Genomic DNA, 18,347 nt, shown 5'->3' on the forward strand with positions numbered 1-18,347 from the left:
ATCAGAAGAGGTGCAAACAGAAAAAAATGCTGGTTTGGCTTAGATAATATTCTAAAGTTCTGGTTCAATTGTTTTAGAAAACATTGGTTCAATTATTGTTCATATGCATTTAATAGGATTTTATTGGTTTTCACAGAAATCTTTTTGAGTGAGTCCACAATTTAGAAAAAATAGTGTTTGATTTCAGTTCAGTACTGGGTTTCACAAATTAGTGTGATCTTTTCCAATTTTTGGTTCATAACTTGGGCCACCTCCAATTCCTAGTTAAGATGTATCCACAGTAGGAATTTTGCAATTACAGTTTAGAATAGTAGACATAGGCCAGAGAACTGATTTCTGCATAGGCAGGAGTTTATTAATCCTGCTTTTCCTATGTAGGAACTAATAGTCCTAATGGCTTTGAATAATTCTAAATTTATCTCTGTGATTTGGCATGGCTGAAGGTTCCACTTGTGAAAGATGTGCCAAAATTAACACATTAGCCTATTTCATTCTTGCTCGGTAATTTAAAACTTCTCCATTCTAACTCATAAGTTTTGCATTCCGTGGTTTGAGAGTTCTTTTACTATGTTAGTTCTAGAACACCATTCTGGATTTTGCTTTGTATGGTTCCTCAGAAGACGCACTTAAAAGTAGAAATTGGGGACTTCCCTGCAGAGTCGAACACGACTGAGTGACTAAGCACAACACAGCAATAACAACTGGTGGTCCAGTGGTTAAGAATCTGCCTGCCAGTGCAGGGGATATGAGTTTGATCCTGGTCCCAGAAGGTCCCACAAGCCGTGGCGCAAATAGCCCATGCTCCATGACTCCTGAGCCTGGGAGCCACAGCTACTGAAGCCCCAGCACCCTGGGACCCATGCTCTGCAGCAAAATAAGCCACCAAAATGAGACATGCATGCACCACAGTGAAGAGTATCCCCTGCTCTGTGCAATTAAAGTCCATGTGCAACAGCAAAGACCCAGCGCAGCCAAAAATAAATAGATAACTAGCTAACTAAATAAAAAATGACCGCATAAAAGTAGAGATTGTAAAAAGAAAAAAAAAGTCGAGATTGATAGTTCAGTTTTAAAATGGGGACTAGAGAGGTATTGTAAATTTCAGAAGCAGAACATGTGTTGGGAGTGATAGAAGTTGTTACAGGAAATCTAGGGTCCTCAAGGAAATGTGTTTCAGCATTGCCACATAGCATACCATTTTAATGAAAAATTAGAGATCTGAATTCATATGAAATATCTCAACTATTACACATGAGCCACTAATTTTAAAAAAATTAAAATCAATAAATGGATAGCTACTCTGCAGCCCAGATAATATATGCTGTCAGATCTGCTTCTTAGGCTTCTGGTTTTCAGGGTCTGGTTTAAATGCTCTACATTTTCCCATGTGCTTCTTGTTCTCTTCTGCTCTTTCCTTGATGGTTTTGTACTATTGTTTTGAAAAATAATGTTGGTAAGATATTTATTTTTTTTTCCTATTTATAACATAAAACTATATTTATTTATTTATTTTTTTCTTTTCATTTATTTTTATTAGTTGGAGGCTAATTACTGGTAAGATATTTAAAAGTGGCTTCTTTCATTGGTGTTATCATATTGCCTAAGATTCAAACTTGTTTAGGGAAGAATAACTCAATGAAAAGGTGTAAATGAAACCAGGAATTCAGTTCTCTGGGTATAACCACATGCTTTTCATAGCCATTGGCCATCTTTATGAAATTCATCCGGTCACTTTGCACATATGGCCACTGGTCATAAAGTAGACAAGGCCTGCTGCTGCTGCTGCTGCTAAGTTGCTTCAGTCATGTCCGACTCTGTGAGACCCCATAGACGGCAGCCCACCAGGCTCCCCGTCCCTGGGATTCTCCAGGCAAGAACACTGGAGTGGGTTGCCATTTCCTTCTCCAGTGCATGAGAGTGAAAACTGAAAGTGAAGTCGCTCAGTCGTATCTGACTCTTAGCCACCCTATGGACTGCAGCCCACCAGGCTCCTCCCTCCATGGGATTTTCCAGGCAAGAGTACCGGAGTGGGGTGCCATTGCCTTCTCCCTAGACAAGGCCAAAGGATGTAAATGGTGCCTTACAACCCATCCCATAAAAATCAATCAAGTAGCAGATTTGCATGTTTATGTGCTTCTCATTTATTTTCCAAAATGCATTCAGTGAGTGCCAACTGTGTGCCCTGTGGCAAGTGCAGTGTAGAAGGGCAATCCCTTTCTCTGGACTTCCGTTATGTATTTTTAAGGAAATTAGGGAGAATTAAAGGGAAGGAGGTGTTTGCTCTCTAGTGGTAAACTGTGATGTTGTGAGCCTTGAAGCAATTGGGAGACATCATTTATTCTTCAGGGGAAAACTAGTGTGCAAGGATAAAGCCAGTATGTTCAGAGGAGCATCATCTCTCACCTGGATACAGACCACCTTCCGGACTTGTCTTCCTTGGGCTCCACCCTTGTTCTCTGACAGTCTACTCACAATACCAGATCTGCCTTGGGTCCCCACCTCACACAACGTAAAAACTGAAGTCTTCATCATGGTGTATGTGGCTCCACATGGGCTGACCCTGTTTGCCTCCTTGCCCACATCTCCCACAGTAATCACCTTCCTTCACTCTAATCCAACTGTTCCTCCTAAATGCTGGGTGGGACTTGGTGCAGAAGGTTCCTCATTCCCAGGAAAGTCTTCCTATAGATACTTCAAGACTAATGCTTGCTACTCCCCAAAACCATGCTCAAATCTCACCTTCTTGTGGAGGCTTGGTTAGTCAAATATTCTTGCCTAAACTTTACCTGCATTCTTTTTCTTTTTTTACTTGCAGCATGTAAGATATCTAGTTGCAGCATGTGAACTCTTAGTTGAGACATGTGGGATCTAGTTCCCAGGCCAGGGCTCAAACCTGGGTCCTCTGCATTGGGACAGTGGAATCTTAGCCACTGGACCACCAAGAAAGTCCCTTGACCCAGAATTCTTAATCTTATCTATATAGACCTATATAGACATCATCAAGGTCTTGACAAATTTCTGTCTTTTGTTAAGGTATATGCTAAATACTTCTTTAATATGACCCCACCCTATCAGTCTAGTCAGTCTAGCAAAAAAGACAATAAGGCTAACTGGACCTTAGGTTGGGTTGGATGAAATTTAAGACTGCTTCCTTTGTGAGGACTAACCAGAACAATTCTTGATTTGACTCAAGCTCGTTGGCTATATTCCCCCAAATGCTAAAAATCTATCATATAAAAACAATCATTAGTAACAGTTGCCATTATTATATAATTAATATTATTATTATTATTATTATTATTATTTTAAGATAGCTGACACCAATACAATATTTTTAATGTGCCAGGGTGTCAGGCACTGTTATAAGTGCTTTATGTATATTCACTTATATACAATCCTCACAGTAGCCTTGCTATCCTTTTTATTAGTAAAAAAAAAAATAGAGACATAGATATTAAATCTACCCAAGTTCCCAGAGCTAATGAGTCACAGGGTCACAACTTAAATCAGCATATGATTCAGAGTCCATGGTATTTTGCTTTTTATATGACAGAGACTCCACCTCACACTGGTTTGAGCTAAGAGCGGAACATATTCCCTCCTGTAACTAACCAATCCCTGGGTAAGGCCTTCATTCTGGCTCAATTCTGTCCAAGTGCTGAGCCCATCAGGATCTGGTGCTCTGTCTTCTTCTTGCCTCAGATTCTTGCCCAGGCAGCCTCTCTCCCCATGGTGACCCCAGAACTCTTAGGCCCACATTATCAACTTCAAGTTTAGAGGAGAGAAAATCTGTTTCCAGTGGGTCCTACATGAGTCTCAGGACAGAGTCTCAGTGAGGAATGGACTCATAACTGAGAAGTGGTATGCTGATGGGTCAGACCTTGGTGGTGTGCCAACCCGTTCAATGCAGGTGGCTTCATCAGAACCACGTAGGCCTAGAGGAGTGTGGAGATGTCCCTCGAAAGATGAACAGACGTGTTGCAAGCAGGGAGATGGATAGCAGGCAAGGAAAAATACTGGATCGAAAATATAAGAAGTTTGCTTGCTTAATTTTTGTTTGTTTGCTCATTTTTTACTCTAGCTTTTGTTTTCACACATGAGAAATCTGAGGCTCATGAAGACTAAGTAACTTGCCCAAGACCATAGACCTAGAGAGTGTCTGACCAGGATTTGAATTCCAGAGCTGTGCCAGGCAGCCATTAAGATACACTAGGTGTGGTTAGAATGGCAGGTGGCAGGGTGGTATATGTCTGGCCCCATGTCCCGTCACACCATCACTTCTTCCTGCCTTTGAGCTCAGCTCTGAGTGGCTCCAGCTCCATGACCACTAGAACTGGTCTTGTAGAATCAAGGCCATGAAAGGTGACTGCAGTGGGTGGGGGATTGGCGCTTCCTTGAAATGGCAAACTCAGTGACCTTGAGGAACCTTGCTTCTATGGGCTAATTTGACTAATTTTAGGCTGCTAATTAGCCTTTGGGAATTATTTTTCACTCCAGAAATTCCCCAGTTTTATTTACACAGGGTGACTTAGCCTTTTCACAGACCACATCATTTCCTTATTTTTGGATCTGTTTTAGAAAACCACCAGTCCCCAGAGCCTCCCAAAAAGCAGTGCTGGAAGCTGAGGCATAGCTCAGAGCTGAGTGTCTATACCTTCAGAGACAAGGAGGGTCTGGAGGCTAGAAGCCTCCATCCATGATTCTTTCCTTCCTCCTGCCCGCCTTCCTTCTACTCTCCCTCCCTCTCTTCCTTCCTCCTTAAAAACCCTCCATTCTTAATTTGCTTGGCTCATACTCATTTATAAATGCTGCTGCTGCTACTGCTAAGTCACTTCAGTCGTGTCCGACTCTGTGCGACCCCATAGACAGCAGCCCACATGCTCCCCAAGTCCTGGGATTCTCCAGGCAAGAACACTGGAGTGGGTTGCCATTTCCTTCTCCAATGCATGAAAGTGAAAAGTGAAAGTGAAGTCGCTGAGTAGTGTCCTACTCTTCGAGACCCCATGGACTGCAGCCTACCAGGCTCCTCCATCCATGGGATTTTCCAGGCAAGAGTATTGGAGTGGGTTGCCATTGCCTTCTCTGTTATAAATGCTACTAAACGTCTATTAGAAGTCAAAAATTTTATGAAGTGTTTAAAAGAAGACAGGATATGTTTTTGGAAAGATTTTATAATTTACTTTCAAAAAGTTCAGCATAGACAAACTCGAGTTTGTGCTATTTGGTTTAAGCTCCATCTCCAAGGGTAGCATCTCTAGCCAAGAACACACAGTCCAGTGCCATATTCATTCTATTCAGGAAGTACAGATAGCTCCTACAGGCACTAACCCTATTCACAGCTTGGCCAATACCTTATGCTTCGTAGTAAGCACAGTGAATGTCCGAAAGGGGTTTTATTGTTGAAAATAGTAGTTAGTGCTTGCACAGTGAAAGTGGGTTGCTAGTTTAATGAAATTGAATATATTACAAATGTGGGGATGGGCTGAAATATTTCAAAGGCACTTGGATAAACAGGGTAGAAGAATCTAGCAAAGTCTGTAGCTTGAACTCTTAGGGTAGGCAACAGACTGTGCTGTCCTGTGCTTAGTCACTCTGACTCTTTGCCACCCCATGGACTGTAGCCTGCCAGGCTCCTCTGTCCATGGGGATTCTCCAGGCAAGAATACTGGTGTGGGTTGCCATGCCCTCCCCCCAGGGGATCTTCCCAACCCAGGGATTGACTCCAGGTGGCTCCAAGCCACCAGGGGAGCCCAACAATACTGGAATGGGTAGCCTATCCCTTCTCCAGGGCATCTTCCCGACTGCGGTCTCCTGCACTGCAGGCGGATTCTGTACCAGCTGAGCCACAAAGGAAGCCCAGGCGACAGACAATGGATTCCTAAATGGTCCCATATCCAGCCAGTGGTTTAGGAGAATGTCACCTGTGTGGGCAACAGAATCTTGTTTCTGGAATGCTCCCTGTCAGTCTCAGATATTTACTTATTTACTTGCCTGGCAAGTAAATAATACTTGCGATTATTACTTGCGATATATAATACTTGCGATAAATACTTAGTGGCAGCATATAGGATTTTTAGTTGTGGCATGTGGGATTTAGTTCTCTGATGAGAGATCGGACCTGGGCCCACTTTATTGGGAGAGCAGAGTCATCACCACTGGACCACCAGGGAGATCCCTGTCAGTCTCAGATAAATCTTTCATACGAGGTGGTGGTCAGAGTATTTCCAAAGGTAGAGAGTTTACACTTCATGGAGATTATGGAACAAGCTTTATAAACAGTATTGTGTTTGCTTGTTGGAAAGCTGTATTTTAGTAAATGTTTGTATATATGATAGAATTTGACCTGAAGTTTCCCAGCAATGTAACAGGGCAGGGAGGCTGTTTGGAGGCAGCTAATTCTCACCCCCTCCAGCTTCTTCCCCTCTCCACCCCCTCCAGCTACTGTTTTCACCAAAAAGAACCAAATTGACGTCGGTTTTCAATAGCTCCCTCTTTTCACAGAATGTGCAGTTTTAGCTAGATAAATGAATGATGGGAATAGCAGTTGGGACAAAAAAACACAAAAAACAACCTCAAAAACGGATACCCCATGCTTCATACACAGCATAAGCAGGAACAGGGGGCTTCAGAGAGGCAGGAAAGGGTGAATAGGACTTTTTCTCTTTGTTTCTCTTTATTGCCGTCTGTTTAATTGAGGTATATTTTACAGAACATAAAATCCACCACTGTCAAGGGCACAATTTGATGAGTTTTGACAAATGTATGTGAGGAATCTTTGGGCTTTCCCGGTGGCTCAGTGATAAAGAATTTGCCTGCCAGTGCAAGAGATGTGGGTTCAATCCTTGGGTCGGGAAGATCCCCAGGAAAAAGAAATGGCAACCCGCTCCGGTATTCTTGCCTGGAAAATTCCATGGACAGAGGAGCCTGGAGGGCCACAGTCCATGGGGTTGAAGGCCCAGTCCAAGAAGCGGGACACGAGTGAGAGACTGAGCTCACGTGTGAGGAATCAGCCTGGCCGAGTGGCCGCCATCTTGCTGGCATGGCGTGGCGGTGGGAGTGTAGGAGAGGCAGTGGGGCTCTGGAGTGGTCGTGGCTCTCTTATGAGGTGAGTTCTTTAGCTGGGTTCTGAGCGCTGCTCTAGGAAGTTCAGCCTAAAGCCTGTTTCTCTACTCTCACAGTGAGTTCAGCTGGAGTGGTTTTCAACATACTTAACAAGTGATACAGCCGGACACTGACTCGCCTGAGAGGATGCTGTGACCAGTCAGAAGGGAAGTGACGGTGAGCAGCCAGTCAGACCCCAGGTGCACGCCAGCCTGAGGACAACCGATGTGCTTTTGAAAGTGCCTATCTCCTTAAGCCATTTGTTGCCTAAAACCGAGAACCCTGACTTGAATAAAACTAGTCTTTAATGAGAGAGAAGAACAAAGTCAGTTTACAGCAAGCAGGGAAAAGGAGTAGATTTCATCTCGAGGGGGCAAGCTGCTGGTTTCTGTCACCCCCAGGACCCGACCATATCTCTGTTCTTGCATAGGCTGCTTATTCTGTGAGATTGCCCTGTATCCTTCCCATGGCTCCCTCTTTGACTTAAGTTGACCATTGTTTCTGACTTTTGCTAAATTAAACAGCGGAGAGCTTTGATGACCTCTTGGTAGATGCCTCTTTGTAGAGGCAAACAACAGAAGTGTGGTTAGATCCTGTGAGTTCCAAACAGGAATGAAAAACACGGATTGTACATGGTCTTTGTGAAAAGTGATGTGCTCCTATATCATTCTAAAATGGTATTTTGAACTTATTTTCTCTATCAACAGAGCAACAGAAAATAGGTACAAGTGATAATATGGTGGCTCAGAGGAACAAGGCTATGTAATTAGTTCCCTTGAGAGCTTAGAAACCCTCACTTTGCATAGGAGACATTCCTGTCTTCCTTCCTGTAAAGAGATAGAAAATTAATAAATAAGAAATAAGAAAAAAAATAAGAAAAAAAAAAGCCTCTGTAGGTACTGTTAAATGATGATTGATTTAATAATGGAGCACACTTTGGGCAGATTCTATGGAACGGCTTCAAGTGAGACCCCAAAGGAAGGATTTGAGTGCAAGTGAATTATTTAGGAGATGATTCTAAGAAGCAACTATAGGAAAGTGCAGAAGTGACATAGGAAGGGAAGGCAGTTGAGAGAAGGCACTTTATTAAGTAAGTTAGTAGAATGTGTAAATGGAGCTACACCACATCCAAGGGCTTTGGAGGCCAGTGTACAAAACTGACCTCCTACCTATGCTAGTCAAGAGGAGAGGGAGCTGGTATATTTACACACCAACTCCTGTCAGTAGTTGGTTGAGGGTCACTGCAGGTGGCAGCTGATAAGGAATTGGTGGAGCAGTCTCCAATAGGTAGAGGAAGCCTTTAAGCTAAAAGATGCAGGTTGGCAACTGGAAATTGGGCAGCGGCCTTGGAATAAAGGGAGAGGGGAAATGCATGTGACATTGAGAGCTTCTGCTAGAGCATACTCATGACCCCTTCCTCTGTCTGCCTGCCTGTGTGAGGTACCATCTCCATAATAAAAGCATCGCATGGCAGTGACATGTTCATATGAAGACAGATTCAAATTGATTTGAGGTTTAAGATCAATGGGAGAAAAAGTGAATTCTTTGTTTAATTATTGCTTAAAGCCCATCTCTTCTATTTGACTGCAAATTTTATGAGGACAGAGGCTGTGTCTTTATGTAATTACTTTTTTAAAAACCAGTGTATTATTAATTGTATTGTTGATGGTTGATTTATTGATTGACTGGGTTGTACTGGGTCTTAGCTGAAGCTTGTGGGATCTAGTTCCCTAACCAGGGATCAAACCCAAGTCCCCTGCCTGGAGAGTACAGAGTCTTAGCCACTGGACCACCAGGGAAGACCCTGTTTAATTACTGCTTTATTCTCAGCCTCTAGTATGGTGCCTGGCACATAGCAGAAACTCAGTAATATATTTTAAAAACATTCTACATTGATTCAGGTGTAATAACACATTTCTACTGACTGAATATTGCATAACCAGAAACAATGTGAAGTACTGCTAGATGTGTAAAATTTGGGAAATCTGAATGTGTACAACATAAAAAAAAAGTGTATCTTTATAGCTCCCAACATGTCATTATTAATTTAAGAAAATATTACTCTACAACAAACAAGTTGATTTTAGAGGTCTGAAGACCTTGTAAAGCACTAAAGTTTTTTTCTTCTTTTTTAACTCAAAAGGGACTAAGGAGGGAGAAAGAAAAAAGCTGATTTTTCAACTGTTTGTTTTCTTTTCCCTCCCAACACTCTGAGGTGTCTATGTGCTATTAAAACAGGGCCAAGAATCGCTGGCTTGAATTTTGTCTTTCCTTGGAGGCAGAAGTTCCCTTCTTAGGCCTCCAGGGTCTTTCCAGTCTGCAGTTTCTTCAAATAGGGCCTGATCAACTCAGAAATGATCTTTTTTTGTTGACCAACTTCAGGCACATGTGTTATTTCATGGAAGGATATTTTTTAAAAGAAAGTCTACATCATATCCATTTGCAAGAGAGAAGCATATTTTCAGAGGCTACTACGAGAAGGAGGGTAACCTTTGTATTCCCATGGAGAGCTTTCAGTCTGGGTTTTTATGGGGAACCTCATTTAATTCCTCTCTCCCAGCTCTCCTTCTCTCCCTCCTTCCCTCCTTCCCCCTATCTCTCCCTCCCTTCCTTCCTTCTTGCTGGAGCTAGTTTTCTCTGTTCTTTGGTTAAACATTTTTGTTGGATGGATTTTTACACTGGGGAGGGACAAGTATTTTTTTGTTGAAAGAACATCTCAGGCTACCAGAATCCACTTGGACCCAGGGAATAAAATTGGGAAACTGAATTTTCTCAGACTGCATAGACACTTTACTACCCCTGTTTCATGTACTTCGAAAGGTGGCCAATTCATGTATGAAGCTGCAGAGAGTTGAGCTAATTAGTAAGTGAGGTGTTCCAGACAAGAACAAGGAGCTGGAGCTTATATTAAAGCAACCACCATAAATGCCCCCTCTTCTCCAACAAAAGTCAACAATGTGCTAATTAAATCCCTCTCTTCTATCTGAATGCTGTTTAAAAAAATCTTCTTGTCCATTGGAAACAATGGTTAGAATGTTTATGTAGCCAAGGGAGGTGGGGAGAAGTGTTTGAAATTAAAAAAGAAAAATGTTTCATGTGGTGTTTCAGAAGCTGAACAATAAAATATTGCAACATTTATACAGACCAACCCTATGGTTATGGGTGCAACCATACATAATTAGATCTCATTTTCATTTCTTTTATTTTTCAAGAGCTCAGAGATTTTCCTTTTAGCTAAACACAGGACAGGACATTTCATTGATAATAAGAGGGAGAATGGAGGGAGGCATGCTAATGGAATGATCTTGTTAGTGGGCCATCAGGATACAGGCTTTGGTCTATGACAGTTGAGCATAAAATGGACCCTCAAAACTATCTAAAGATTTTGTCTAATCTTTAGACAATGCTGTGTACTCCCTAGTTATTTATTTTGCTGTTGTTCAGTCACTAAGTTGTGTCCAACTTATTCAATCATGTCTGACATTTATAGAGAAACACAATTAAGTTCTATAAACCTGAACATGTAAATAAAAGTTAAAATCCAGAAAAAAGAAAAAGCATTCTCTCCTTAGTTTATCCATTTGGTCCTTCCCAGTGGTAACTCAAAGAAATGGCAGCCCACTCCAGTAGTCTTGCCTGGGAAACCTCATGGACAGAGGAGCCTGGCAGGCTATAGTCCAAAAAGAGTCGGTCATGACTTAGTGACTAAACAACAATAACAACAACAAACGAAACTCAAATTCCTTTTCCAACCCTATTTGCCACTTTTCTCCCACATAAAATTATTTCTTAAGCAGGCCTAGGCCCCACATCTGTGTATTAACTGAAGAATACTGCCAGTCTTAAACTTTAGAATGATACTGTGCCAATGTTGTGTTTTGATTTGTTAATATGTTTGAATACATAATATTGACATCTATACTCTCAAAAAGTCAGCATATTTCTAATCTAATTTTATGCCCAAGTCTATGATTGTTCTTATTAAAGAGCTATGGAACAATCTGACTTCAAAAGGAAAGAGGAATATTGGTGAGTGAGCAGAAATAAGATATATCCTCTCATTTTTACATAGAAATAGAACCCTCAGCTGAACATAATGCTGCTCTGCTAAAGACTATGGCAGGACCATCTGCCCATGCAAACTAAGTTCTGGGTATGGGGTAAACAAAAGTGGTGTGTGCACCTTCCAGATAGTGCTTTTAATGGGAGGGAACTTACCTTGAACTTCCCCATCCTCTACCCTGCCACTGGTGACAGAAGCATGGACATTACCATGAGACATCCTAGACTTGGAGATAAAGACTATATCTCTGGATGACAGAGCAACCAAATAGAAGAGCCTGGGCCCCCAAACCTGGGTGCCATGATGTTATCCCTGAATTGTTTATATTCAGACTGTTACACAAAAGGGAAATTACTCTGTCTTGTTTAAACTATGATCTCTTTTGGTGCAGCCAAACTTGTAACTTAATAACAGCACTGAAACTTTCTAGTCAAGGGGTTAAACTACAGAAATTTTACTTTGATTATCTGGACAGATCAGGCCCCAGAGGACATTTTTCAAAAATTGCTTCAAACTCTTATGCTTTGTGAGAATACTCTTCTCAGTACTTGGGGAGCTAAGCTGAACCTTAGGAAGTTAAACTGTCTCTGTGGGACTCACTGATGTTGGATGAGAGCAAGAAAAGCTACTAGAAAGAGACAAGAGGCCTCCCAGGCTAGACTTACACGTGGCCTGATCAAATGAACTGATGCATCTAAAGAAAAGGTGGTTCTCAAGCAGGGTTGGTCAGCTGTGGAAGAGAAATGCCAGTGGTGTCATCCTTGCTTTGCAAAGGGGAGGGGAATTTCACTAAGCTCTCCTAGAGTATTTCTGGCCTCATAGCACTGCAGGAATGGACAGGAAACGGATTGCCTGTCTCCATGGCAAGGCAGTACTGAGGGAGCAAACCACATCAGGCTTTTCTCTGGCTGAGCCGTTAAACTTTATTTTTTTTTTCTGTTGACAGAAATTAGAGAACAACAAATTTTGTACTTTTCAGTGTATAGGTCTTTCACTTTTTTGATGAAATTTATTCTTAAGTATTTTATTCTTCTTGATAACTATTATACATAGAATTTTCTTAATTTCCTTTTTGGATGGTTCATTGATAGTGTATAGAAATGCAACTGATTTTTGTATATTGATCTTTTCAAAAAAACTTTCAATTTTATATTGGAGTATAGTTGACAGACTTTATTTTCTTGGGCTCCAAAACCACTGCAGATGGTGACTGCAGCCATGAAATTAAAAGACACTTGTTCCTTGGAAGAAAACCTATGACTAACCTAGATAGTATATTAAAAAGCAGAGACATTACTTTGCCAACAAAGGTCTGTCTAGTCAAAGCTGTGGTTTTTCCAGTAGTCATATATGGATGTGAGAGTTGGACTCTAAAGAAAGCTGAGTGCTGAAGAATTGATGCTTTTGAGCTGTGATGTTGGAGAAGACTCTTGAGAGTCCCTTGGACTGCAAGGAAAGCCAACCAGTCCATCTTAAAGGAAATCAATCCTGAATACTTATTGGAAGGACTGATGCTTAAGCTGAAACTCCAATACTTTGGCCACCTGATGCAAAGCACTGACTCACTGGAAAAGACCCTGATGCTGGGAAAGAATGAAGCGGGGAAGAGAAGGGGATGACAGAGGATGAGATGGTTGGATAGCATCACTGATTTTTGGGCATGAGTTTAAGCAAGCTCCAGTAGCTGGTGATGGATGGTGAAGTCTGGCATGCTGCAGTTCATGGGGTTGCAAAGAGCCAGACATGACTGAGTGACTGAACTGAACTGTTAGCTGATGAACAATGTTGTGATAGTTTCAGGTGGACAGCAAATGGACTCAGCCATACATATACATGTATCCATTCTCCCCAAACTCCCCTCTCATCCAGGCTGTCACATAACATTGGGCAGAGTTCCCTGTGCTAAACAGTAGGATCTTGTTGGTCATCCATTTTAAATATAGCAGTGTGGACATGTTGATTCCAATTTCATAACTATCCCTTCCCCTATCCTGCCCCCTCCTTGCCCCAACCATAAATTTGTTCTCTAAATCTGTGAGTCTTTTTCTGTTTTGTAAATAAGTTCATTTGTATCATTTCTTTTTAGAGTCCATTTATGAGGGATATTATATGATATTTCTCTTTCTCTGACTTACTTCACTTAGTATGATAATCTCTAGGTCTGTCTATGTTGCTGCAAATGGCATTATTTCATTCTTTTTAATGTGAGCCATTAAACTTTTGATTCATCACATCAGCTTTGCTGTGATGCCTGCTCACTAAGTCATCTTCTCCTGCAATGAAAGTGGATCTCCTACAATGAAAGTGCTGACTATAGAGATTTTGTTCGTTTCTGGTCTTTGCGACTTGGATGGCTCACGGCAAATTTAAAAAGTAGCTGCAGGTTAGGATGTGTGTGGGTATGCATGCTCAGACGCTTCAGCCATGTCTGACTCTTTGCCACCTGTGGAGTATAGCCCGCCAGGCTCCTCTGTTCATGGGATCCTCCAGGCAAGAATACTAGAATGGGTTGCCATGCCCTCTTCCAGTAGGTTAGGATACAGCTTTTCAAATAGCTGGCATGGAGAGTGAATAATGCAGACCATGCTGACATGGGAGATCTGGGCCCAGGTGGAGTTACTATATATTTGCATTCTGGTGTCTGCCTCAGGCTTGGGTGCATTTCAGTAGAATGAAGACATCTTATAGCTCTGCTGACCCCTCAGTGAGTCTCTTTAATAGATGAAAAATCCTCTTTGTGATCCTGTCCTTATCTACTAGGAAGCTCTTAGGCCAATGGCCAGTAAGTTTTTTTTAATTGAACTGTAGTTGATTTACAATATTGTGTTAGTTTCAGGGACAGTGAATTGATGGCCAGCAACTTTTTACTTCTAAGTGAAACATTGGATGGTCAAGTTCACCCCATGCAAGTTCCCTGAGTTGAATCCAGCTCTAGTACACTGGTCCTAACCCTTTGCCACCTTCTTTCATTCAGGGCAGTATTTTAGAGTGTATCCATACAGAGGAAATCCTGAATCTTCTCTTCAGTTTGTAATGAGAAGAATCAATCTTTGCAAAGGATGTTTTCCTTCTGCCATGCTTTGTCCTGATGGACTCATAACCCAGCGTGTGGAGGCTGTAGTTACAAACTTTGAAGAACCTAATTCTACACTGGCGTGATCTTTCTCTGCTGAGGGCCAGGGATTCTTCCAGATTTGAAAAAGAATAACATTCTGGCTCTTTCTGAGAGTCTCTTGTCTATATGAATGCTCTTTATACTGAGATAAAAATTTTTTCATTTGCCCTTTGCTTTTTACCATAATTTGTAATTTTAGTATTACTTGTGATCAATTTTTTTTAAGTTTTCATTTTCTAGTCTAAAATATATATGGTCAGTTTTTTTCATTTATTTTTATTAGTTGGAGGCTAATTACTTTACAATATTGTAGTGGTTTTTGCCGTACATTGACATGAATCAGCCATGGATTTACATGTGTTCCCCATCCCGATCCCCCCTCCCGCCTCCCTCTCCATCCCATCCCTCTGGGTCTTCTCAGTGTACCAGCCCTGAGCACTTGTCTCATGCATCCAACCTGGGCTGGTGATCTGTTTCACCCTTGATAGTATACTTGTTTCAATGCTATTCTCTCAGAACATCCCACCCTCGCCTTCTCCCACAGAGTCTAAAAGTCTGTTCTGTACATCTGTGTCTCTTTTTCTGTTTTGCATATAGGGTGATCGTTACCATCTTTAAAAATTCCATATATATGCGTTAGTATACTGTATTGGTATTTATCTTTCTGGCTTACTTCACTCTGTATAATGGGCTCCAGTTTCATCCATCTCATTAGAACTGATTCAAATGAATTCTTTTTTAATGGCTGAGTAATATTCCATTGTGTATATGTACCATAGCTTCCTTATCCGTTCGTCTGCTGATGGGCATCTAGGTTACTTCCATGTCCTGGCTATTATCAACAGTGCTGCGATGAACATTGAGGTGCATGTGTCTCTTTCAGATCTGGTTTCCTCGGTGTGTATGCACAGGAGTGGAATTGCTGGGTCATTTGGCAGTTCTGTTTCCAGTTTTTTAAGGAATCTCCATACTGTTCTCCATAGTGGCTGTACTAGTTTGCATTCCCACCAACAGTATAAGAGGGTTCCCTTTTCTCCACATATGGTCAGTTTTATTTTGGAGAATAGAAAGCTATGTATTTTCAGCTGGAAATAAATAAGAATGATGAGCTGAGAGTTCAGTTTAATGGAAAGAGCAGTATTAATTTCAGAGTCAGGTTTTTAGGGGCAGTTCTCAATAAAGTACTTCATTTTACTGAGACTCAATATCCTCATCTGTTAAGAGGGTATTTTTGCGGGATTGTTGGGAAGGTTAAATGTCATTTGTAAAGTACCAGCCAGCACCTGGGAGAGAAGACGGCAGCAGAGAATGCCCCACTTCACCTCTCTGTCTGGTGGAGGTGCTCAGAGCCATGCAAGGTTCAACTACTCAGCTCGGGCTGTTTTCAATCCCCAGGGAGCACCCTTTGCAGGTGACTCTCTAGACTGGGCTATGGAAATTGCTGGGGCCAGGAGTGGGGCTGGGGAAGCAAAGTGTGCTTGTGTGCACAGGTATGTGTCTGCCAACATCTAGGGATTTTGAGGGAAGAAGCAGTTTTTTGGCTTGTCCTTGTAAACCATCCTTGTGACATCTGAGACTTGGCTTCTGTGATGGATAAATCAGTACAGTCCTTAGTGCTTTTAAGAGAGAGTAGGATTCGTTGATAAGAAGTCATAGCTGGCTGGGGGAAGGAGGGGATTGATCACTTGGGCCAACAGTGAGAGAAGCTCTGGGAAGGTCCCCATGTCCCTAAATGTTGCTATGTGCTTCTTCTCTTATATACTGATTTGAAGCACCTGAAATACCACAGGATAGTTTTTCCTTCTTTGGGGATACATCCTTCCTTCCCTCCATCCCTTCCTATTGTTTGCCTTTCCTTTAACTACACATCCAGGTGGTTCACCCTGGCCAACATACTTGTGCCCTTGTTTGAGTCACTGTATCCCTCTAGGCCTCTTAAAATTTGAAGGTGAAAGTCACTCAGTCGAGTCCGACTCTTTGTGACTCCAGGGACTACACAGTCCTTGGAATTCTCCAGGCCAGAATACTGGAGTGGATAGCCTTTCCCTTCTCCAGGGGATCTTCCCAACCCAGGGATCGAGCCCAGGTCTCTGGCATTGCAGGCGGATCTTTACCAGCTGAGCCACAAGGGAAGCCCAATTAAAATTAGCTACCTATCTAATTCATCTCCTCCAGCACCAGCCAACCCCACTATTCTGAATACAGAAGATTGTTACCAGCCTGGATGTTGGCTTCTTTCAGGAAAGTTTTCCACAGTTTGAGAAAGTGTCCTATTAATTTTAGACTCAAGCTGATGAACATTGTCCCTGGGATTGTCCTGATAGTCGAACCAAACTGTAGGACCTGAGGGGATGAGAGGAGCAAGGGCTAAAGATGATGTTTATGTTCCTGCTGGTTTTAGGAAGTGAAGGAATTAGTGTGAAGGGTTCTGGTTGTAAGGCCCAGGTGGACACTGATTAGCTGGGTGAACTTGACGTCTCTGTGCTTTACTTTCTTCCTCTGTTTCGTGGGGTGGATTGTACTTGACTTGCTGTAGTTGAGGAGAGCCCGTGTTCACTCACCGACTCACCAAATATCTTTTGAGTGTTGGTTGTTGTTCCAGGCATCGTTCTCGGAAGCGATGCTATGATGGTGAGCAAAATAGACAAGACTCTCACATCTTTGTAATCCAGAGGGGAAGACAGACAGAAAACAAACTGAAAAAAAATGAGCTACTTTTTTTGGATTGTAGTAGAGTCTTTGAAGACACTGTAGGCATGACAGTAGGTGAAAGCAGCTTGCAATCAAGTGTTTGTGGCCCTCCCGCCCATAGCTACTTTTGTTCTGTCTTTGCTCCGTGTATGGCTTTGGGAATGTCCTCTTAACTTGCGTACTGATTCACTGGAGCTGCACAGGGGAGGCCATGGAGATGGCATTTCCTCATTTTGGGGTTAATTCGTTTCTTTGTGGTCCCATCATTGAACTTCCTCATGTGTATCTTGTTACGTACATCTCTCCTGGCTTAGGGATGCACAACCCATATTCTGGTGTCTTATTAGTGGTGATGGGTTGTTGTCAAAGCAACTGCCTTCAAGACTCAACAGTCAGTTCCTGTAAGAGCTGAGCCCTGACTTTTCAGGCTGTAGTCAATTCTTCTTTCTCCTCCAATACCAAAACTGATCTAATACCCCCACTTCTAATCTTCAAGAAGGAGAAATCCTTGACTTTCAAGGAAGTCTGGCTCCCAGAGGTTTCAAGTCTTTATAAAATAATAAGAGCAAGAGCAAACACAAAAGGGGATAATGGAAGCTGCTGCCCAGGGCCTGTGTGAGAAGCCTTCCTTTCCAGACCTCCTGGGGAATCGTGCAGAGGGCTCTGGTGGTGAGCTCTCCGTCTGCATCTGGCAGTGTTAGTTTTTAAGTTTTGCGGCTCTTTGGATCCTGATGCTAGATTCAAAGGCCAGATTTATAAGGTCAGGGGAGTCAAAGACGGCCAGGGACTCACACTTTCATGTGTCTCGGCCCTTGCCCGTTGGCAGTTTCTAGACCCACTTGTAACCACTGTCCTGGAGCCAGCGCAGGTAAAGGAAGGGACCTCAGCAAACAGGGAAGGGGTGGGGGCGGCCTGCCTGAGCCTGAGCCGGAGCGCAGGGCCTGTGATGTGGTCAGGCCACTGTGCACCCAACTCGGCAGGCCCTGCCAACCCCTGGCAGGCAGGCCAGGGCACACACCGCCGGCGCCTGCGAGCGCTCCTCGGTCGCCTGTCGGGTGGGGCTGGCTGGTTCTCTGCTCCCCGTGCTGCCCTGGGGATGCGAGGTGGAAAACAGCCAGGGAGGGGAAAACAGCAGGATGTTGGTAAAAACCCTGTAAATGCCTCTTGACTCTGTGACTTCATGTGCACATTTTCTGCTAGCAAGGGTGGGCTTCTGTTTCTAAAGATATTTGGGAGACAGTATATTACTTCTCTAGTCTTTTTTCTCTAATCTTCAAACTGTAGGTCATGACCCATAAGTAGAACATGAAATCAATCTGCCTGTATGCTACGTCACTTCAGTCGTGTCTGACTCTTTGCAACCCTATGGACTATTGC

The 18,347-nt window shown here is 42.6% G+C and overlaps 1 long non-coding RNA gene across 1 annotated transcript in view; it reads left to right on the plus strand.

Moving 5' to 3' along the window:
* LOC139039477 (uncharacterized) overlaps positions 1-8,305 on the plus strand; it is a 79,340-nt gene extending 71,035 nt beyond the window's left edge. Inside the window, exon 3 of the long non-coding RNA XR_011492744.1 lies at positions 7,179-8,305. This is a non-coding gene — a long non-coding RNA (uncharacterized lncRNA). The remainder of the gene's footprint in view (positions 1-7,178) is intronic.
* The last annotated feature ends 10,042 nt before the right edge of the window (positions 8,306-18,347 follow it).

This window comes from Odocoileus virginianus, chromosome 2, assembly GCF_023699985.2.
Source record: "Odocoileus virginianus isolate 20LAN1187 ecotype Illinois chromosome 2, Ovbor_1.2, whole genome shotgun sequence".
In the NCBI taxonomy this organism is placed as follows: Eukaryota; Metazoa; Chordata; class Mammalia; order Artiodactyla; family Cervidae; genus Odocoileus; species Odocoileus virginianus.